Below are 23277 nucleotides of genomic sequence, written 5' to 3' on the forward strand. Positions count from 1 at the left end.
AGAAGTGACAAATCTGGAAACAACGGTACGTTTACTCTGTCCTTGTTATGCTCTGGCTAGAACTTCCGACGCCTATAAATTCCTCGCAACGTCAGAAGCTGTGCAGGGAGCGTGCGTGGTGGGGGGTGACGCGTACCTTTCTGACATGCTTCAGCGCCGAGGGAAAGGTTGCAGCTTCTGCGTGGGGAAACGCGTGCTGCTTCCAGGGTGACCGTGCAGTCGATGCAGTGTCCCTGCAGCTGTCCTCGATGCCAGGGGAGATACCATGCTCTGCTTGGGGATGGACTGGATGAAGAATTAAAGTAGGGGGAGTGTTGACTGAAGAAGGAGAGCCATAGACACTTGACACATCAACAAAACTTAAGGGGGACATTGATAAGGTAACTCTTCCTGTGAGTTAGTGAAAGGCGCATGTTACTTGTGATTTTTTTTCGTTGTCGTTTCGTTGGTTTTGGTAAGGGTTATCCTGATAACTTCGTGTGAGAATGTGCTCTGTGCTTGCCTGTAAGTAGTCGAGGAAGAACCAGCACGTTGGGCTACTGCCTGGTTAAGTGAAGGTCTGATTCTGCTTGGTGTAATTTAACATGACACTTGGGTCTGAATGTGGCACTATATTTCGGTGTTAGGTGTTTTGTCTGTCTCACTTTCTTTCTGGCGGAAAGACAACAAACTCTCTAGAACACATGTATAAATCAGCCAGCAACTAGTTAATTTTATACTAGTAATGAAGTTAAATTGCTGTGTCCTTAAGAGGGTGCTTTTCTATTAATGAAAAAACCCTCATTGTTTCTAGGAGAGATGGAAGGTGGCCTGTGTCTGTCTTGCACCAGGGGGGACAGGCTGTGCTCTGGGCAAAAGTCATGGCTTTAATCCTGTGTTACAGACACTTGTAACTGTAGGTAATGTTGTCTCCTAAACCTCTGCTGGTTTGTTATTGCACTTAGTACAGTTGGTGGGTTGGAAGATACCCATAGAGACTTTGAAGTTCTGTAATGAGAGCAACATTATCGTAAATAGGGTTGTTGGAATTACTGTTACTGCGGCAAGACCTTCTTTTAGAGGAAATGAACCAGTTAAGAAAAATCACTTAAATTGCTTTTCGCTATAAAATAGAGCTTTGTGGTGCTAAATAGGCAGCAACTCCAGTTGCATGCTGTACAAAAGAGTAACCAGCTGTGTAGTCAAGAGAGTATTTAACCTGAGAGAGGCAAGGGGGAGGTTAATACCCAAGGTGCTCATATTAATGTTTCTGTCATATTTTTCTTTTGTTTTTATTAGTTATAGGCACTGCTGACACTGTATCATCTTTAATATGAGGTAAACATGTTTTGTTCCTCAGCTTGGGGTCATCTCTGAAAAGTGTTAATATCAGCAGTTCCAAGGTGGTGCCTCTGTAATGAGGTTCATTTAGGATTGTTGATTACATTGGTAAGCATTCTGGAACGCTGTCAAAATATCCCTCTAGGGGAACTGTAATTTTTAAGAACTGATGCTTTTGTCTGCATAAGTTTGTAGTAAGTGCACGGTGAACCTGTTACCTAATTAGGATTTTTCTTGGTGTATTTAGAAATCTATGGAAGCAGTGAGCATTGAGCATATTTATCTGAAATTGCCAAGTAAAGTTCAGGACAACGCAGTGTGCTCTTCCTCTTGGCTATTTATATTTTACCCTTTTTCCTTCACTGGGAAGTGATGTGTCTAGTTCTTTCTTACGCTGAGTCAAGACTGACTCTCAGTTTGTAATTGCAGCTTCACTTACACTATGCCTTTCTGTTTGATCCATATGTGTGAAGCTCTTATTTTTTAAAAAATAGACAAAATTATGTGAATTTGGTTTTTCTTGTTTCTTTTTCTTTTTTTTGGTCTTCAGCATGGTACATTGCATGAGAAGAAGTTAGGTATGTTGTGGGATAAGGACAGAGAGGCTGGGACTGAAGTTTTGAAAACCTGCTGAAAGCTACCCATGCTTAACATGAATTTGATTGTGGAATTGGAGACCTCATCAAAGCTTGGGAACTGTTGTATGCTAGCAAGAGATCTTTGCTGGAGAAGGACTTGGAAATTTAATAAATGCATTTAAATCTCAACTGCTAATACTTTTTAATACTAGTACAGTTTTACTAGATAACCACCACCAAAGAGCGGCAAACCTCTTATGCCCAGGACTGACAGAACTGGACGCTTACTCTTGTAATATGAAAACATATTATTAGTAATTCTGATACACTTTTAAAATTTTAGCCAAACTTATGGAAAGCACTGATACTTGTCTTGCTTGCACTTTCATAGGTGACTGTTTCTCTTCATGGTACAAGCACAATTGATGTTATGCTTCAGAGACCTCAGCTGTGGTATTGTTGTGCCGCAACACTAAGATAAAACTGCAAGTTTATTATTATTATTATTATTTAAAAAGCAATTATTTGAGTCCTGTTCTTTGAACTGCTTCCAGTTACACCAAATACCAAGCAACAATAATGGAACCTGTCTCTGAAGTACGTGAATGCTCGAGCAGCAGCACTCCCTTATGCTGATCACGCAGTCCTTTTTTACAGTGGGTTGCAGTAGTGCTGTGACTCGAGCAGTTCTTATTTTCCTGGTTGGACCAATCTGTGTGTGTGTTTTTGTTTTGGTTTGGGTTTTTTTTTTTTAAACTAAAAAAACCCAAACAAACCCATAAAGCACATTGTTGTGTGAATGAGATGAGGAAGTCTGTGGAAGTATGACAACTGAAGCTGCATTTAAATGAGATCCTTAGAAAGCCTCCGTGTATAAGCTATGAAATTCTTCATAGTAGGTAAGACACCAGTTGTCCTGAAAAAAATTATACTTGAAGAGTTCCAAAGCCTACAGCCATGGCATTGAACATTATGCCATCGAAGTATAGCTGATACCCTTTCATCTAGTGAAAGTGATGGCATTTCTCTTTTGAGCACTGGAACTGGGAAAAAAATCAATGACTGATTCTTTGTTGTGACAGCCAGGTATTTTGGAAAGGTGGTCTTCAGTGCAGGATAACTCTCATGTTGGTTCATGGCTTTTACAAAACCAGAGAAAAGATTCTTTTTTTTTTTTTTGGACGCAGTTTGTAGAGTCTTTTTGACTTCCTGCACTTATGAGATTAAGCCTTGCCTGTCAATGCACACATTTCCACATTGCTTGAGGGGTAGAGCTATTCTCTCTGCTACCGTGTGGTTCTGACTGGTGGCTTAAAACCTTTGAAATGGTCTTAGTTTATGATCCATTTCATCATTAGATGTTTGTGTTCACTACAGTCTTAATGCTTTTTTTGTTTTGCCTCCCAGTTCTTTTGCCCCTTGTTCTTTACTACTGGTTCGTTGTAGTTTTTTGCTGTCCTTAATGTTGATCAGCTGGGTCAGCAGCTCAGTTCAGCTGCAGCTGCCAGCACTCCCACTAAAAAATAAGAAAATTAGATTGGGGGAGGGATAATTTCTTTGTCTTTGGTTCTGAATAAACCTGTTCTTGACATCAGAGGTCTCAGGTTTTTGAGAAGTTGGTTTAGTAGCAAATACTTAACGCTTACAAATGAAGAAGCTTAGCAGGGCAAAACCAAAAGTTGTAGCATTTAGATAATGAAAGAAACAGCAATGGAAAATATTTTTTACTTGCCATAAAGTAACTGCTTTTGCCAGACAGTTTGATCAGTGGTCATGGTGGCAACATATCTGATATGGAAGCCGGAAGCGGGTGAAGTTAACTGTATACTGTTTTTTTCCCATCCAAGGCTGTTTGTATTGAACAAGTGATTTAAGGAACTTGTTTTCTTTCTAATTTACTTCTTGCTGCTTTTCCAGCTGGTGGAGAATCATTTTCAGTGAGCAAACTGAAAAACTTTCAGTAGTAGATTAGAGAAGTACTACATTGGCTGTTGTTGCTTCCAATTCTACTATGGTGTGGGTTTTTTTTTTATTATGAGTGTCCTGCTGTAAGATAACGCATAAGGCAGCCTAGATGAAAACTGTCAGGTTTTGCCTCATCATCCACATCAGGAATGCTGAAATACAGGAGTGAAGGTGGGAAGGTTAGATGAGACTGCTGAACAGATGTACCCTTGTGAGAGGGGAAGAATTGGGATTCTCCAAGTCCAAAAAGAGCCACAGATGTGTTGTCTGGTGTTTGTCAAATGGATCTTCCAAAGATGTTTTTCCTTCCTCTTCATGGTAACTTTATTTTATGTGTTAAGTTGTGTTGACTCAGATGAGTGGAAGTGGGCATCTTGCGTCGTTATGCACTAGGGTCCTATTTCTTGAAGTGTTACCATTTCCTTAGCAGATAACTGTCCAGTGATCCTTTGTCTAGACTGAGCTGAAGTTTCTGTGAAAGTTAGCTAGTCATGGGACGTTAAACTTGATGAGAGATGGCCAGCTCTGAACTAGAATGAGTGAAATGTCACTAGCTGTGAAATGATAACTTCACCAGAATTGAAAAGACCAAGCTTTTTTATTTGAGTCACAGAGAGACTAGTGACTTTCAAGCTGCTCATGCCTTGGTTACATACAAGCAAGTTAAGAGGGTCTTACCAGCTTTATAGATGCCATAAAGAGCATAGTAAAGTTCCTTTTTATTATAATGGGGTTTTACATAATTTCTGTGAAATGACTGAATGATGCCACCGAAGTTTTTGTAAAAACTTTAATGAGCTTGACACAAAGTTCTTGCAAGACTCAGAGGCATGTCTGCTGCAAGAAGAATGAATTTGATTGACTGATCTCTTTTATGGCTAGAGAGGGCAAGCTTACAGTGTCTTCCCTCATGTAGTGTCTGTAGGATGGTTGTGCATTGCCTTTACCTTTGCAGTCTTCTTAGTCTCCTTCACATTCTTCTTAAATCACTCTTCCTACAGTATGAAGAGGAAGATGTGTCCAGCCAAGGTGCATCTTTTTGTATTTGCCTTTCAGTTCAGAATTGCTTGGCAATCAGTTTTGTCCAATGAAATTGATCAAGAGTCATGACATACACAATCTCTGGAGATTTTCAATGAGGAGTGTGCTTTGGTGCTGGGAACTCCTGATTGAATGTGTGGTTTGTTTGTTTTGTTGTGTGGTTGTTTTTTTTTTTTTTTTCTGGTGCCACTCAAACAAATGTAAATCTACATGACCCGTCTTTGGACTCGGGGGTCTCCAAGGGGATGTGTGTGAGATGGACAGGGAAGACGGTCAACTAATGTAAAAATGAGGAAAAAAGCTTTATTGCAGCAATGATGCTTCTACCCTGTTCCTCTGCCTCTTAGAAGTGCTCTTCGTGCAAAACCAACTGCAGGTCAAATAGTAGGAAGGTGCCAGTGTAAACAGTAAGGGAAGCCAGCTTGGTATTCAGCCAACTTTAACTGAAGCTGTGCTCTTGCTTTTATGTGCAAAATGTTGGATATGAATCTGAACGTGAATAACTGTTGACAGCAGCCATTTGCATGTCAATTAAAGTGCGGTATATTATGGTCCGTTACTCGCTCAGCGTGTAACTGAATCTGCCTGTTTGCGCTTTTCAGTCACGAGGGAGAGGTGTCGTTTAAAACAGCAGAAGCTCAGCCAGTTGTGTTCAGAACAAGTGAGACTGATGTCAGGTTACTGAAGTGTGGCCGCCTTGCGCCCTGTCTTTGGACGTGGGTTCAGAAATCCTTCGTCCTGCAGCTCCCTCTGGCAGGTAACCACTCCAACCCGCAACGACTGACGTCGCTGAAGGTAATTCCTTCAGCTGACGTTCATTCTCCATCCTGCCCGGCTTTATGCAGTGTGGCTGGTACTCTGTTTAAGAATTAGATGGCTAATTGTTCAGCAATTCTTCAGTTAACCAAATTTCTAGTAAAGTTGAGCTCTACCTTAGCAAGTCCTGTTCTCTTCTTTTTGGGGCATGGTTGGGTTTGTTGGGTTTTTTTTCATTAAAGCATGACCCCCGACCAAGTCAGTCAGGTTAGTAAAGATCCTGAATGTGGCATACTGTTCCATGGGGATGAGATTGAGTAAGGAAGTCTGAACTACTGAGCTTGATCTTTGGCTCCTGACAGCTGAGGTTCTTGATTCGCAGTGGAAAACTTCTAGCAAAACACAGCTCCTCCAAAACAGCCATCAATCAGTCCACTCAGCTCTCTGGAAAAACACTGAGATTTTGTGCAGTTACTCAATTTTTAAAAAGCAGATGGGGTTATATTTATAGTTCAAACCAATAAGTTTGAAATAATACATAAGCACAAAAATATGTGCATTTTTTCCTTTAGAGAAATGAATGTCATATTTTTTAGTTTTCATGTAAAAATTGGTTGTACTGAGCAGAACAGAACTTAGGCATTTCAATTCAGTTCTTGCTGTCTCAAGGCTATTTCTGCCTCTGGGAAGAGGAAATCGTTTTCTTCTTTTGTAACAGCTGTATCGTCTCCTTCCCCTTTGAACTGAGTGTTTTTCATGTGTTTCTGTTCCTAGGCTACGAATTGTTAATACCAGGATCCAGTGTCACAGTGGCAAATAAAGCGTGTGTAGGTGACAGAGAAGAAGGGTTGGGGATGTCTTCTCTTCCCTCTACTTCCCCAAGTTGTTTCTCTGACAAGACAACATTGAAACGCCTTTTCTCTCACAAGTTTGGGGTTTTTTGACAATAAGCATTAAGATGTAGTTAGTTCTCAGGTTACTTTTCTGGTAGTTTGTAAAGTGGACTGCTCTGTTCTATAAGAAATGAGTATGTCAAGTCTAATGAAACGGTAGCTAAAAAGTTTCAATTTTTAAGCTCTTTGTGGTGCAAAGTACTCTCAGTTCTGAGTATTAGGAAGTGAAAAGCATCTATATTTTTGAAATTAAAAGAAACCTGTATGTTACCTGGCTCATGAAAACACTATTTCTTTACATCAATACTTTATGAATTAGCTCAAGATAATGGACACCTTAGCTTCTGGGTCCTGCTGTAATGCCTGGAATTACCATCTCTCTTAACAGCTGGAAAAATATGCAGCCCTAGTTAATGTTGTCTCATGCCACTGCCCATTTAAGCAACAGTTGAATTCTGTCCTTATGTGACACAATCATCCGATTGTTAGTACGCAGGAAAGGTGTCCATAACAGATTATGTTTCGTAGGTCAAGTTCTCAGAATTACTTTTCTTTTTTTAGTTTGTGCAGGTTCTATCTGAAGTTTGTAGGTGTGTGTACGCATTACGCTACTTCTCTTACTGCGGATGAATCAAAAAAAACCAATTTCCTTAGCTGAATTTTTAACTGAGCAGTATTACAAGCTGCACTTTCACAACTTCAGGCTACTGAGTTTGCACCGTCGTTCATCTCCATCGTTCTTTCTTGTGAGTAGTCATCTCTGATATTTGATGCTTCACTGGAATAGCTGGGGAGGGGGGCGGGTGGGTGTTGGTTAAAGCAACAAGGTCAAATCCATGTAGTCTTTGAAAAAAGATATTTTGTGTTATAGGGAAAATGAACATACTTTTTCTGGGGAAGAGCAGTATTCAGAAACTACTTAGGCATCTATACACGCATTATTGTTTTGAGTCTATGAAAGGGATTCTGACAGTAAATTTGGTACCGTAAAAGCATCTTTGGCTCAAGTCATAGCCTATGAGTTCATTTGAACAAACTCTCTGTATAATGTCAGAACTACAGATAATTGTTCCTTGTATAACAAAAGCTGTCAGTTTCGTGAAACTTGGCTGTGGTCGAACCCAGCAATTTGTGCTTAGCTGAACAGTAATGTTGTGTGCTCTTCAGACTCTTAATTTGGAGATGTGAAAGACAGTGTCTGGGGTTATTCATGCTGGTGTGCTCCAGTAGCTAGCACTCTGCCTGAAAAATGTGAATTCTAGCAGAAAAAGGGCATGATGAAAACTAATGTTTTCAAGAAACCAAAGAGGTTTTTGCCTGGTACTGGTTTTGTTTCTGTGAATTTGTTTATGTGAGCCAGAGATAGTAAATACCTTTCCTGTCCTGCGTTTGGTGAATCAAAAAGATTGAACTTTCAGGCAGGTCTTACAGTAAGCCATGTGTTCTTCATCTTGAACTATTTTAATGGGATTTCTTCTGTTACCTTACATATTTCTCAACATTCAAGAAGGCTGAGCTCTAGGAAAAGCACAAAATTTCACAGCTTTCATCCTTGTGGTATTGGATGCTAAAACTTTCTTCTTTTCTACTGTTTTGCAGATTAAATTAAGGATCACGTTAACACCGGGAATTCATATTGAATTTCTTGTCAAAATGACCTTTCAGTCTTTCTTAGGAATGTTGCTTTCCCAACTTCAACCTCTGTGTGTGATTTCTTTGATTTTTACATGAGCATCTCCTCATTTGAGACTGACTTGCTCACTGATCCCAGTCACTTGGAGAGATTGTATTTTTTGCTATTCTGATTTGTATTCCACTAATTCTTTATGGCTGAACATTTCGTTTTGAGAGTATTGATTAAAAATTGTATTGAGCAGAAAGAAGCCTTGGAGAAATTGTTAGAAACAATTTAATTATGATTGTCCACTGACAACTGCTTTTACTCTTGTTTACTCAGCCAATTCTTAACATAATGTATGTTTTATCAGGTACCTCTTAAAAGTAGATCAGTGTAGCACGTAAAAAAAGGTCTTGTCAAGTCTGAAGTATTTGTCTTTACAGCTCATTCAACCAAGAGAGGTTTTTATTATTCTCAAATCACCATTTTTTTCAGACGGTGTTGATTCTGCTCTAATTCTTTATTAATTAAATGTTGGGTTTGTGTTCTTTTTGGAGTTGGGTTTTTTGGTGGTGTTTTTTGTTTTGTTTTCCTGAGATTGGTGTCATGTTAACCAGTTCACAGTAACTGAGGCACTTCAGTTACTTGTTGATTGCTGTGATGGTAGCTCTGGGCTATTCTAGCAATTCTTTGGCTAAAGTTTCAGAGTCTACTTGAAAGACTGTATTGGGTTTGCATGGCAAGGTTTTGGTGGGGGGTGGGGCTACAGTGGGGGCTTCTGTGAGAAGCTGCTAGAAACTTCTCCTATGTCCAATAGAGCTAATGCCAGTTGGCTCCAAGACAGACCTGCTGCTGGCCAACACCGAGCCCATCAGCAATCGTGGTAGCACCTCTGTGATAAAATATTTAAGAAAGGGGGAACAAAAAAAGACAAAACCCTGCACATCTGCAGCCAAAGAGAGGAGTGAGAACATGTGAGGGGAACAACCCTGCAGACCCCAAGGTCAGTGAAGAAGGAGGGGGAGGAGGTGCTCCAGGTGCCAGAGCAGAGATTCCTCGGCTGGTGACCCAATGGGGGACCCATGCTGGAGCAGTCTGCTCCTGAGGGACTGCACCCTGTGGGAGGGAGGGACCCAGGCTGGAGTAGTTCATGAAGACCTGCAGCCCATGGGAAGGAGCCCAGGCTGGAGCAATTAATGGATGACTGTCTGCCATGGGAGGGACCCCAGGCTGGAGCAGGGGCAGAGGGTGAGGAATCCTCCCCTGAGGAGGAAGGAGCAGCAGAAACTATGTGTGATGAACTGATGACCCCAGCCCCCATTCCCCATCGCCCTGCGCCGCTGCGGGGAGGAGGTAGAGAATTCGGGAGTAAAGTTAAGCCCAGGAAGAAGGGAAGGGTGGGGGGAAGGTGTCTTAATGTTTAGGGTTTTTTTATCCTCTCCTACTCTGATTTGAAATTTGGTAATAAATTACACTCATTTCACCAAGTTGAGTCTGTTTTGCTGGTGACAGCAACTGGTGAATGATCTGTCCTTGTCCTTATCTCGACCCATGAGCCTTTCCATGTATTTTCTCTCCCCTGTCCTGCTGAGGAGGGCAAGAAGAGGGAGGTGATAGAGTGGCTTTGGTGGGCACCTGGCGTCCAGCCAGGGTCAACTCATCACAAAGACTAAGAAAATCTCAGTGTTTTTGTAAGGCAAATGCAAAATGCTTGAGTAGAGAACTGACAGTGGGCTTGGAGTCAGCTATGCTCCCATGTACCTGCACCCCTGGGAGTTTTACTAATTTTGTTGCTTTTTACTTGGGAGATTTTCCAGCCTCTGTTAGCAGTTCTCAGTTCAGTCAAGTCAACTAAGGTATATTGTCCTTTCGTATCCTTGAGTAATATTCTTAGGAGCCTGCATATTGCTGTAATGTCCGGTAAATTTTAAATGCCCAATGATTTTAAGTTGTCACTCCTTTGGGCCTGGAGTTTAAAATTTTTAGCCACCATTTTCTTTGTATCATTTTTGATGTTGTCCTGGCTAAGGAGAAATGAATTTTTACAAAGTTGAGTAATAGAAAAGGAAAAGTGTATGTACTTAGATTTTGTTCAAAATATATATATGTATTTTTAATATTCTGTCCCATTTGGTCATAAACCTGTGTGGTGACTGCTGACATAATAAAGTGTTGTAGATCAGTTTCTTATACCTCCCCCATTCTCTCTCCATGGTCACACTTTTTTCCTCTATTCAGTATTAAAGGGGTAAAAGAGATTTAGCCCATACCCCTGCAAGCAATGGATATGCTATTGCCCTTTCAGCTGGGTCTGGACAGTTTTAGTCAGAGGGAATAGGGTGCATCTCCCCTGATTTTAGAAAGTTGCTTCTGAGCTCGTCAACTAAGTTTTGTTTAAACCTCCTACAGTCCTGTGAGGCGAACCCCTATTCAGAATGGTAATTTTTGTGTGAACGCAGTGTGAGGCGTGTTATCCTTCCTGTTGGGTTGAGAAATTTCAGACCTCTCAGTGAAGCCTCTTTATGTAGAATCCAGCCACTGACTTCCAAACTGGCAACTGTGCTTCCCACAGGCAAAAGCACGCAGGCAGCGTGGCTGTTGACAGAGGCTGGGCTTACTGTGCATCATTTTCACCTAGGATTCTTTTTTTTTTTTTTTTTTTTTGAGGGGAAGAATGGTATGGGGCTGAATTACAGAAGACAAAAGAGGACAGAAATAATCAGATGTACCTATACTTGAATAGAAGTTTGGACAAAAGCATCAGGACTAAAAGCACCTCAAAGTGTATCTGCTTGCTAAATATGTAATTGTCTTCATAGTTTCCCATGCTTTGCAGTATCTTAATGTGTGGGCTTTCCAGGGAGGGGAGTTACTGTTAAGTTTATGGTTCTTAAAATCTTTCCTTAAAACTGTGCTCTATTTAGTACCTACAAAATAAAGCTGTGACTAGGCAGGTAAATGTGGTATAGCAGTAGCATTTAATTCTTGCTATTATTATTTCACCATTATCTTATGTGGTCTCATTTGCCTGTTTGAATCAATGTCCAGCCTTATTTATGTTATGTTGATGTTTTTGAGTTAAGGCTTTTTTTCTTTGTTTACCCTTGCCCACTCTAATATGGACTCCAAACCATGGCTAGTGTTCCTAGATACTATCAGACTTAGTTTTCTGAAGTTATATTGTTATGAGTGGGGAGACTCTAGATGGTTAATACCTTACTTGGTAATTGTATCTCGTCATAAATCTGGATTTTTAAGTAATAGTTTAGTTTTACCAAGTTTGCCTACTTCACTTTGAAAAGAGCAAGTGTTTAAACACTTAGCTTGACAAAACAGTTAGCAAACTTAAGACAATAGTTAACAAAGAGTCACAGGATATAGTTTAAAAGTTGCTTAGTTAAATGACTTAGAATGAGCGTGCAAGAAAATAGAGTTCACTTTTGATGCTAGATTTCTGTAATAGTCAAGGCAAGCAGTTGTTTCCACTTTCTACCAGTGTATTAGAACAAAAGTACCGTCACTGATAAATATCCTATAGTAGCTTAAGGGTCTCACTTGTATGTTGTTTTTTGTGAGGCTTTATAGGTGGATTGTACTCTGCTGCAAATGGTTTCTGCTCTTGTTGCTGAAGAGTACAGGAACTCTGGCCATTAATGCACTGTGTCCTTTTATGTCTTGAAAATGATGCATCAAAAAGATGCGAAATACTACAATGATCAACCAGAAAAAAAATGAAGATTATGTAATGCAAGAAAAAACATTTTGGGATGACTTTATTTTGTCAAATCTTGTGCCAATTTTTTTCCCAGATTTGTGGAAAAGTCTGAATCTGTTTTTGTCATGCCATCTAGTGACAATTTTACTTATGTTAATGTGTTTTAGATCCTTGGGTTGACATGTTATCTGGAAAAGGTGAAATAAAAATATGTGGATTGAAGCATTAAACATCATTATGTACTGAGAGACAAGGTTGTTAGTGTTTCTTTTGATACCGACTTAAACGTTAATACATTGCTTTTTCTGAGTAGACTATCTGAAAAAAAAGCTGTGTTGCTCTTTTTGTGGGTTTAACTGCAGTTTGTGTTTCCTGAAGATTTCTGCTGAATGTGCGTGGCTGTTACAACAAGGTCATACTGGAGCAGGACCTTTGGGACTTGCTGCAGGATGGTCCCCAGTCAGGTGAAGGAAATGAAGGAAGGACTGCACTAACCTCAGTCTCTGTCAAGTCTCTCCAGTCACGTAAACAAAGGAAATTGTATTACTACACGAACACTGCTGAAGTGTAGAGGTCACAAATATGTCTTGATTCAGTTGCACACAACTTCAGGCTTGAAGGAACTTCCGTACAGCCTGTCATCAGTGCTGAATAAAACTGTTTAGCTTGAATTAAGTAATCTGGTTTGCTGTAGACTGAAAGGGACAAGTACCTCTGGAAATTGGTTATGGCATTTCAGCTGTATCAGCTGGAAGTTGCAGTGTTGGGATGAGCAGTTGAAGACGGGAACTTCACTAGGCTTTAACCAAATGTACAAGAATGTGTCTGTCCCTGGTTTTGGGCTCCTTCTGTACTCTGAGGAATGGATAAGCTTTTATCAGTCACTTGATTTTTTTTTTTTTATTTTATTTTTTTTTAATTGACGTAATATATATTATCTGCATACCTATACATGTGTATATTATGTACAGCTTGAAGTCTTCAAGATGCTCTGTATTTTATGTAACATTTCACTCTTAAATCTTTTTCTCTTGAAATTATTTTTTTCTCTTCTTTTTTTCCTTAATCTACAAGTACATTTGAACAGACTACTGGAGAAAAGTGATTATCTTCCAATTATTTTACTTCTGAAATATTTTATGTCTTGGTAGGAACTTGATGAATCCCAGGACTTGATCTGGGAGGATCTGTTTTGGGTACTTCAATTGCAGTCTTTTCCTTTAAACTTCAGGATGGTGTAGCTCTTAGTGTTGTAGGAGGCATGTCATGGAGTAGAAAATGGCTGTGCTTCTCTTTTAGTGCCTTCAACTTTATTCTGTATATAGGGAATCTGTGAGATTCTGTAGAGCCAACTACAAACTTGTGTGAGATACTTATGGAAGTAAGAACAAGATGTCAAATTGCATACCTTTGAATACCTGTTTTGCTTGCAGTGAGAATGGAAAGGAAAAACTATGCTTTTTAAAAATTTTTTTTTCGTTTTAGAGGTCATCATCTTCATCAATGTTTTTTTTAGCTTCCTTGAGGAATCTCTTGAGAGGGTGTGATTATTGCCTATGCTTTGGTATGTGGGGAAAAAAGACCAAGGTCGTACTCTGTCTTCTAAATGTTCAGACCAGTGTGAATAGCAGGGAACAAAATTCAGTAGGAGCCAGGCAAAGCAGGCCCTTATCTAAGCAGTGTGAATTGTCTCTCCCTTTCTTCTTGTATATAGCTCCTGCTTTCAGGTTTGAAAGAGCAGGCAAAGGGTTCTTGTAACAGATATTTTTACATCTTGATGTAAACTTCTGATTGTTACTGTTCTTTATAAGTACCTGACAATTTAAAGTACCTCGGCTTTGGTTGTCAAGTTTGCTCTCATAGGAAAAATGGAGGTGTGCTCAAAAAGCTGTCAGCGTGTTTTGTTTGTTTCTTTATTTTGCTGAATTTCTTCTCTCATCTCTAGAAGTGGCTCAAGTAGGCAAACACTCTTCAGAGAAGCACTTTATTAGAAGACTCACGACTTCTCTCAGTGGCTAGGGTGAGACATGGGAAACAGGGTTTCTGTTCAGGATGTTTGTTCCTGTTGGTTTCTGTTCAGCTTTTTGAAATTCAGTTCAGCTCTCCTCAGATCAGGCTTCATTTTATTGTTGTCTTCTAAGTTGATTACTGTATTCTTCACAGTAGGTCTTGTTCTGCCTACTATCGTATTGTCATCTGGTAAATTTAGCTTGAAAGAGGGCATTTGGGCAGTCTGTTAATAAAATTTCTTTAAATACATTCATGTTGCTCCTTGCCATTGGCAGCTGCAGGCAATGAAGAACATGCAACTGCAGTAGTTCAAAAACGATGTAGTAGCATATTCTACCTGTGACATATGACAAAAGTCCTGTCCTTTTGCAACTTTTCTTCCCTCTGAATGGAATTTTTACCTCAGTTAAAAATACAAGTAACATGGTCTTTTCCAACCTAAACGATTCTATGATCCTGTGTTCTGGAGGGTAGATGACAGTCGCATAGTGTATTGCTGAATTTGTCCTGTGGCAGAGAAACAGTATCTAATGAGTCATTACAATAATTATTGGATTATTTATCCAGTGGCATTTTCTAGTGACTTTGCTGAGGAGCGCAAAATTCATGCAGCATAGGCCCATCTCCTGAAGTATTACTGAATGTCAGCTTCAATCTTGTGCTGTCATGCTTAAGGTAAATACCACTAAAACACAAGTCCTCCACCTCTCTGCCAGTGAGTCCAACAATATTCCAAGCGTGTGCATTGTCTTAACTGAGCAGCCAGCCTTGAAGTAGGCTGCAGTTGGTGTTTTAGCAAGGCACTTGTTTCTTTATTAGTATGGGTTTTGGTTTCAAAACTCTTTTTTGAAAGGTTTGATGCAAGCACTATAGTGCTTATGTCACTGGTGGTTACATACCCTGAGAATGATGTGTCAGATCTGTATCTTCTTACTCCTTTGCACACAAAGTCAGTGTTTTCCTGGGATACGTTAAAAATTGCAATGGTCTGTTCCATGGTGCTTCTAGTCTTTTCCAAAGGAAAGAGCAGAAAGGACAGTCATAAGTATGAAATAGTTTCTGTTTGAGGAGCAACTGAGGTAGCAGTCTTTGGCTTGGAAAAGAGAGGATTTGGATGATGTAACAAAGAGTTTCAGAATTGTAAATGTCAAGGAGAGAGCAAGTAGGAATTGATTCTTCGCTGTCTTTCAATTCAAAAGCTAGGGACTGTTAAACAAAGGTAGTAGGGTCCAAGTTCAAGTAGGAATGATTATTTTGCACAAAATGGGTGGCAGACTTACGGAATTCCTTACTAAGGTTATGACCTCATGAACAAAAAGAATTCTACATAAAATCAAGGGGAGACCGGACCAGTACTTGGAACAGAGATCTAGTGAAAATCACCAGATGGACAAATCACATCAAGGTCTGGAATTCCCTGAGTTGCCATAAAGCTGGGAAGTCTGGGGTGGAGAGAAGGATGTAGGAGGGAGGGCTGTTTGCCCTGTTGTCTCTGCTACACGCTTCTACAGTCCAGTTTTGGAAACTGGATACTGAAATAGATGAACCTTGAGCTGAACCATTCTGACCATTTTTACATTTGTGCATCTCTTCCTTTATTTTAATTTGAAATTTGAACCTAAGCAGAAAGAGGTTTGAGTCTAGGTGGAAAGAGAGACATCCTCTGGATGCCTGGACCAAGCTGTTCACATAACTGCTACTGTTGGGTGAGCTGGCTGTATATGCGCACTGTCTATAATGTATTCTGGACCTAGTATGTATACTCTGACCAACCTGCATATCAGCTATATGCTTAGAAAGCTTCCTTTTTTTATTTTTTATTTTTTATTTTTTTTAAACGTGTAGATATACTGGTCAGCTAGTGTGTCCTGGATGCATCAGATGTGCTGCACAAAGTCCCGAGGCATAAGTCTGTATTGCCTTCTGTGATTTACATGGTGGAAGTTTGGGAGTCTGAAGAGGAAGAGGTCTTTGGTTTAACTTAACTGTAGTCTGATGTAGTGGGCCCATAGGGAAATGTTTCTGTTTGGGTAATGATTTGCACTGAAAGCTTAACAAAAAGCCAGTAGACTGCGAACATTCTGATTATTATTGTATATTGCAGAATTAAGTGCTATCTGATAATGGTAACTTTCTGCTGTGTTGCAGAAAGAGTTCCAAAACACATGCACATTTGATTGAAACAGTTTCTTTTCTTTTGCAGGAAAATTTTGAAGATGCCTTTGAAAACATCCCTGTGTAAGTAGACTTTTTTAAAAAATGTGTATGTTTTTCTTAAAGCTATTTATACAGCAATGAAATACTGCATGCACACCAGTCCAGGGAAGCATCATTTTATATGCACTGACCACATTCGCATTTTCCAGAATAGTTAAGGTCCCCAAGAGTTAGGAAATGGAAGTGTAATTAGGTTGATATCTGATGAAGTATTTGTCAACAAATGTGAAAGTTGTAAAGAACTAAAAATAGCAAATTCAGTAACTTCTAGTTGCACACTTATGGCTATAGACATTTCTGCATCGTTAAAAAATGATAGCTCAGCATTAGTGGAAAAACTTTATATCACACATTATGCAAGACCATCTAAGCAAGATTTTCAAAAGGAAATTGCTGTACCTCATAATGTACTGCTGCACAGATGTTTTTCCCTAATGGAGTGAGATACTGTCACTTCTTTGGCATTAGATTTCGTGCTGAAGCAACACCTTACTTAAACTGTGATGGAAACAGATGATGCTGTTCATAAGTGGGTTTAGTTTTTCTGTAGGATTTTACTGCGTTTTTCTGCCATGAAGCACATGAGAAGGAGACTTCTAGTGATATCCTTAGATTGCTAAAACACTTCCAGACCCAGGAGCAGTAGCTTGGGACTGAATTTAATTGCCAAAATTTCCATGGCCTTGGCAAATTATACTTCACAGATTTGCCAGACCCACTATGTGTATCTTACCTAGAGTGGTAAGGTCTGCTTTCTATGTAAAACTGTAGTAGAAAAATTAAATATATCACTTCCTGAAACTCAGAAGGAAGGAAATAAGAGCTTGATATATTTGTGTTGAGAACTTCTCATGTTAATGATTACTTTTTTTCCTTTGACTCCCTAGTGGTTGCTGTATGATCAGATAACTTTCTCTGGCTCTTGCTTCCCTCCGGAGAGGGAATGAAGTGGCTCTGTAGTATCTACTTTATGAGAATATTTATCCAACGCTCAGTCCTTCTATGAGGAGGTTGTTTTGTTGGTTTTGCTGGTGTTTGAGCTGGGCATGGGTGTTTATTATTGGCATGCAGAGCTTTGATTTGTTCTTCCTGATTCTCTCTTCTGTGCTCATAGCTGTCATACAGGGACTCCTTTTATACCGGTCTAGATGTTAGACTGATGCTAGTTTATTCTGCCTGGTATTGCTTCTGTCTGTAGTAACCGTTATGTAGAAGAGTAAATGTGGGATGATGGAGAGAGTATTAGGTGGGACAGAAATTGTGTTGTTACTTGGTGTCTGTAGTTGAACAGTTGTCACTGTTGTTGCTGCCCCTGTCCACTGGCCAAAAATACTGCACCTGTACTGTTATGTTGCTGCCTGATTCTGGTATATGTGTATGCAAAACCCACCTGTTTGTTCGTGTTTCACAGCCCTTAATTCAGCCTGTTTCAGTAATGTAGGATCACCCACAATTACTGTTTGGGTGGTCCTGCACAAGCCCAGGAGAAAGTACGGTGCAAGTAACTGCATTCTCTGAGCTAGTACTCACCCCGACGCTTGTCCTCATAAACTACATCCCTCTCCTTCCACCTGGCTGCATATGCATCCTCCTTCCTCCTGGATGGTCAGCAGGTAGCCTGATTTTTCAGTAGGCCAACAAAACAGAAAACTAACCATTATACTGTAATCTTTCCCTTAGTAGGTGCCCTTCAGGTATTTCTGCTCTATCTAGATATTTATTCTAACTGTCCCTTGAGTCCACTGCTTCTCTGTGAAATCTGGTTGATTGAAGCTGGCCAGTAGGTTAAAATACTAAGAGCGCGGGGACACGAGTGGACAGCCAGCATAACTGTGTATGTTGTTTCCTTTGGAAATTAGGTTTATAGAAAGGTGGTTCAGTTTGTGAGTATTTGAGCAGTAAGAGTAGGATATTCTCAGCTGGAATACTTGCTGATGAATTTGCTCTGTGTTTAGGCACAACTACTCTGCAGTTAAGGAAATTATATAGAAATGTGTGTGTTCTTTTGTACCTGGGCAGGATTCTTCACTTGATTAGACTCCATTTTCAAATTCTTCAGAAGGTACAGCTATTTTAAAAAAAGTGCCTAAGGAACTGAAAAAAAAACCTTGGGACTTTTTGTGGAAGTCTTCAATCTTATCTTCTTTGAAACTCATTGGTTGCAGTTTTTAAATTATACTGGTAGTTCGCCTGAGCGGTAGCCGTAACCAGTCTGGTACTAGATTTGGGAGTTCTTGATCTTTCCCTGTCTAGAATTAATGGCAGGTTTTTCTATTAATAATACAGTAGTAGAAATTTGGAAACATTACTACACTGAAACAATTAATTACCAGAAGTTCAACCTTTTGGGAAGCTGTAACTATTTCCATAATTTTGCTGTTGATACCATTTATCTTAAAATTTTCCTATGTATCAATGTTTCAACCTCTTACTTCAGGTAAGAAAGTAGCATCGTTACAGCTCTGTGATGTTATGCCTGCCATTGGTTTGAGTGGCTTATTGTAGTTATACCGAATTGAATTTCACTAAAATGGACCTTTTTTTTTAGAGAGAGTTGTGTCTACAAAGACTGTTGATGTTTACTCGAGAGATCAGAGCTCCTTCAGATTCTGCCAGAGGAACTTGTTGGTTTAGAGAACTGGGAAAGAACATGTGGGAACCATGTCTTCATAGTATTTCATACACCACTCTGTAATTCTTCATGTAAAGTATGTATAGAGTAACACTGCTCTGTATGTTGCTCCAGCAAATGGTTTTGCTAATCTAACTTGGCTTTAACTGGCTTTATTCCCTAAATGTTATTGCTTAACTGTAGATACCAGGTTGTGCACGTTAGATGTTAAAAGGGCCATGAGTTATCTTAATAGGGTAAAATCCTTCCCTAAATCTCTAGCGCTGGCTGTCGTATATGAGGACAGGTCCAGGAGGAAAATCAGTCTTTGCTCTGATTGTCTAAATGGATTAGACTCTTTTGTGATCTTCTGCTTGTGGTGGCTACTGTAGGTATACACAGCAACTCCAAAACAGTTTTTGTAATGAGCCCGAAATACTTGTTTTGTTGAAATGTGGAGGGACCATTAAATGGAGTTCTACCTGTAAATGCAGTTCTTCACTTACTGGTGCTAAAGCCAGGGAAAGTCTATTACAGTAGGTTAGTCTGCCATTTTGCTTAAAGCAAGCAGTAGCATGTCCCCAAGTATCTTCTCTGCCAAATAGTGTTACTAAGTTTTCAAGGTACTGATAACTTTTGATGTAGCAGTTTAACCTTATGAAGAGGATAGGTGGGATATATGTGAAAGTAAATTTGCCATTACACAGTTGTATTAACTCAGAAATGGTTTCAGACTGGCATACTCTGTTGTAAAAGGAGCTGAGTAACTGGAGACAAATGGTTCTTTCTGTTTTTCAAGCCCCCGTCAAGAAGTTTTGTGGTAGTAAGCTACTTTTTACCAAATACTTTCCCATTTTTCCACTGGAGTGTCTGCGTACTTTAAGTTTTGGGCAAATATGTTTCACAGTGGTAACCTAATGCTGTTACCTGCCAAGCACCTGCAGGTTCAAGACCATACATGGATGGAAAAGATGTAAGCTTGTCTTGTTCATTATTTAATTCTTGCTGAAAGTGCTTCATCAGTACCTGAATCTTATTGTGAAAAAACTATGAACTTTAATTTCAATCTTACTGATCAAGATAATTTTCATCTTCTATGACTTTTTTTTCCTTATATATGTCTGCTACCTTAATTTTCCCCCAAATTATTCAGAAATTTTTCTTGTGGAATGCAGAGATCCATGTTTTCTGTTGCCAGAGTATAATTTTGCAAATTATCTCTTCTTTGATTGTAGAAGAAGATGATTAAAAGAGGTTTGAGTTCTTGACAATTTTTAACGATCACCATATTATGTCTAGCATGTACTGACCTTGTCACTGCTGTTTTGATTTCTGTATGTGTTTCGTCCTCTGATGTTCTCAATTTGTTAGGAACTTGTACGGAATTTTAATTGTATTTGGATTTCCTCCCATCTCATTTTACTTACTGTTCCTTAAATCGTCATCTCTATGTGTCAGGAATAAGTTGCTATGCTTTTCTATGGAACTGGTTGGTGTGCAGGCTTCTTTGAGATGAAGGCAAGACGGTATTTTCAATTACCACCCTGTTATCAGAAGCTTGTGCAAATGCATAATAGCATTTAAAGTAGCTGTATTATGGTAGCTGCCTGGGAATGTTTATAGAAGATACTTTGTAGTTGTCTTTTGAAAGAAACATAGAAGTCTGCCTGGCTGCTTCAAATAGCTTATGTGCAGGGGGGAAGTCTTCACGTTGTGCTGTTTGTATAGAAATTTCTGACACCAGACCCTGAGTTATGGTATCAGTGGAAAGATCGTGAGATCTCATTTAAACACATTTAAAAAAATGAAATAGTGAAAAGGTGGAAGCTAGAATTCTGTGGAAAAACAGACAGATGATTTTTGATGGATAATGGTGTTCTTAGGATTTCCTATCTTTATCAATTTCAGCAGAAAGAGGCGTATTTCATTGCTGTGTTACCATTCCTCTTTTGCATTTCCTTTTCCTACCCAAAGCTGGATACTGTTAATCCTTGATCCTACCAAAGCAGCTCTGCGTGGTATTACTGGGGTGATAGATTAAGGGCCAGAAGTGTTTAAGGAAGTTAGAGCAGGTTATCCTTGTAATCTCAGAAGTGTAGTTAAGATTTCAGTTATACCTGGACATGTGTGTGTTTTGTCAGTGAATGAAACTGAACAGCTGAGGAAATGGCTCTAAATTCAAATTTTAATTCAGGGAGCCCGAAACTTTTAAGAACAGTGCTTGTCTCCCTGAGTTTGAACTCAAATTCTGACATTGTCTTAAGATGGTGAGAAACAGCTGTGACAAATGATCATCTTTTTATTTTCTTATGTTTGGTCCTCAAGGTCAAAGGGAAAAAAAAAGGTCCAGTAAAGGTGATTTTTGTATCCAGTAAATAATAATTCCATAGCTATATAAACATGACACAGTAGCTACTTTACATTCTCAGTCTCAAGATTTGGAACAGCAGTAGCGAGATACCAGCCTAATCTCACTAATCCTTCTCTACCCCAAACAGTTCTTGGATTATAAATTGTTTAAGTTTGAGGGGTTTTTGAGTGGGTAATAATTACGTAATTCCCAATTCTTCCACATTTATTATTTATTGCAACTACACCTTTTGTCTCTGGTGTAAGATTTCTCTATGTGTCTGTGTTTGAGTGGAAGTCTTCAGGCCACATGGTGCAAATTTTTATATCACTATCTTCTGTTGACTTTGAAATGTGCAATTCTGCCTGTGTCCATAGCTGCTTAGAAAACAATGGGGGGGGGGGGGGGGGGGGGGGGGGGGGGGGTTTTAAAAAAAAAAAAAAAAAAAAAAAAAAAATCAGGCATACATGTGGTAGCCTTACAAAGCTGTTGGGGAGAAGCTTCTGCAGACGTGCATGTATTTGTGTGCATGATGGGGCCTTAACTAGGAATCCGTTATCAGCCAGACAAAACAGAGCCTAGTAACTCCCCATGTACAAATTAGTTGTTGATAGACAGGTGTAGGGTGTTGGAAGAAAGGCTAGGACTATAGAATCATGAAATTTTCTATTTGTGCTTTGACTTTTTGAAGAAGATACTCAGATACCATTATGATCTTTAAAAACTATTCAATAGAAGATTTTTTTTTAATGTTTTCAGTATATTTCTTTTGATGGAAAAATAAATACAGGAAAGTTCGACAAAACAAGCCCAAACAGAATGTCTTGGGGACATGCTACACAGAACTGCCCGAAACAGCGATCTCTTCCACACCATGCTACTCTCTTGTAAGCCTTCACTGAAAGGCTGGCACACAGAAAGATACCAGAGCAGTGTTTTTTCTGTGATCCAGCATTTGCCAAAAGAAGTTTGTCCTAACATAGCCTAAATATCTGGGTTGCTGCTTGTGGCTTGCTCTCCCATGAAAAATAAATTAACACCCTGGCAGTAAACTCACATAGTATTTTTGGGGTGGGGGTTCCTGGAGACTTCTGGAGTCTATTAATTACCATGTTGGAATCTCAATGTTGTGCTGGAATGCATGATCTACTGATCACATCTGTGTTTTCTTTCTTAAAATTTCCTTCAGGAAATTAATGTTTATCCTGTGCTTTTAATAAAGACTGCATAATGCTATTTGAATTGCCTTCTCTGAATAACTTCAGAGACTTTGAAAGTGATCTGGACTCTCCTTAATGTTTTGGGATTGGTGGTACAATCTTTAAGTCATCAGTACTTTAGGTAAGAAAATGCACTTATGAGCTCTAACTCATCGAAGAAAAAAAGAAAAACTTGTAGGCTATGACTTGCTCAGATATTGAGAGGGAGGATGGGGTTTTTTTTTTTTTAGGGAAAAACCAGATTGAAAACCAGATTTGCCACATTCTTTGTTTTAAACTATCAAAGAAACAAAACTTCTCTGGTCTTCAATAATGTCATGTTTTGGTTGTTTTGTTGGTTTGGTGTTATTCTCTTCCCCCCTCCCCCCTGATTGAAAACTGCCTCAGAGCATTTTGAGGAAACAGTCTAAATGGAAAGTGGCTTGAGTGTGTATTAGCGGGTTTTTCTTTAAGACAATCCAGGGAAGATCTTTTGAACATGTGTTGATATTTTCAGACAGAAAGCTTGCTTTTGTCAGTTTTGTGGAAATGTGCTCCCGACTCTTTCCTCAGCTTTTACTGGGAAATACTTCTTGAGGCCTCAAGTGTGGGCTGTCTGCAAGCCAAAACCAGGACACTTAACACTGAGTTATAGACAGAAAATCGTATGTTCTGTGTGTGAACTCGGTCAATTTTTATGTGACTGCTCAACCTTGATTCAAAACTGGTTTGCCTTTCACGTGCAATTAAGATGAGAGGCATCCTGGCACTTGACTCCCTGCCCCAAATAATCTTAATATAGTGACAGTACACATAAGCACTGCTTCCAGGTCATGCGGTGGAGAACTCTGGTATCTCTGAATTCCTCAGTCTTTAGCGCTATCGGGTACGATTTCAGGGGAAAGGTAGACACATCCTGATTTTAAAGGTGCTGTTGGTCCGTAAGTTACAGCTGTCCATCTCACCTCTGTCCTGCAAAGCCTGTCCTACCTAATCATAGCCCT

General features: G+C 39.5%; 1 protein-coding gene across 1 annotated transcript in view; it reads left to right on the forward strand.

The window, feature by feature from the left end:
• Positions 1 to 245: 245 nt before the first annotated feature.
• TTC39B (tetratricopeptide repeat domain 39B) overlaps positions 246 to 23277 on the forward strand; it is a 65987-nt gene continuing 42955 nt past the window's right edge. Inside the window, exons 1-2 of the mRNA XM_035895569.1 lie at positions 246 to 380; positions 16100 to 16134. The gene's annotated coding sequence lies outside the window, so the exon portion shown is untranslated. The remainder of the gene's footprint in view (positions 381 to 16099; positions 16135 to 23277) is intronic.

The sequence above is a fragment of the Egretta garzetta genome, unplaced genomic scaffold, assembly GCF_000687185.1.
Source record: "Egretta garzetta isolate BGI_Z169 unplaced genomic scaffold, ASM68718v1 scaffold175, whole genome shotgun sequence".
NCBI classification, from domain to species: domain Eukaryota; kingdom Metazoa; phylum Chordata; class Aves; order Pelecaniformes; family Ardeidae; genus Egretta; species Egretta garzetta.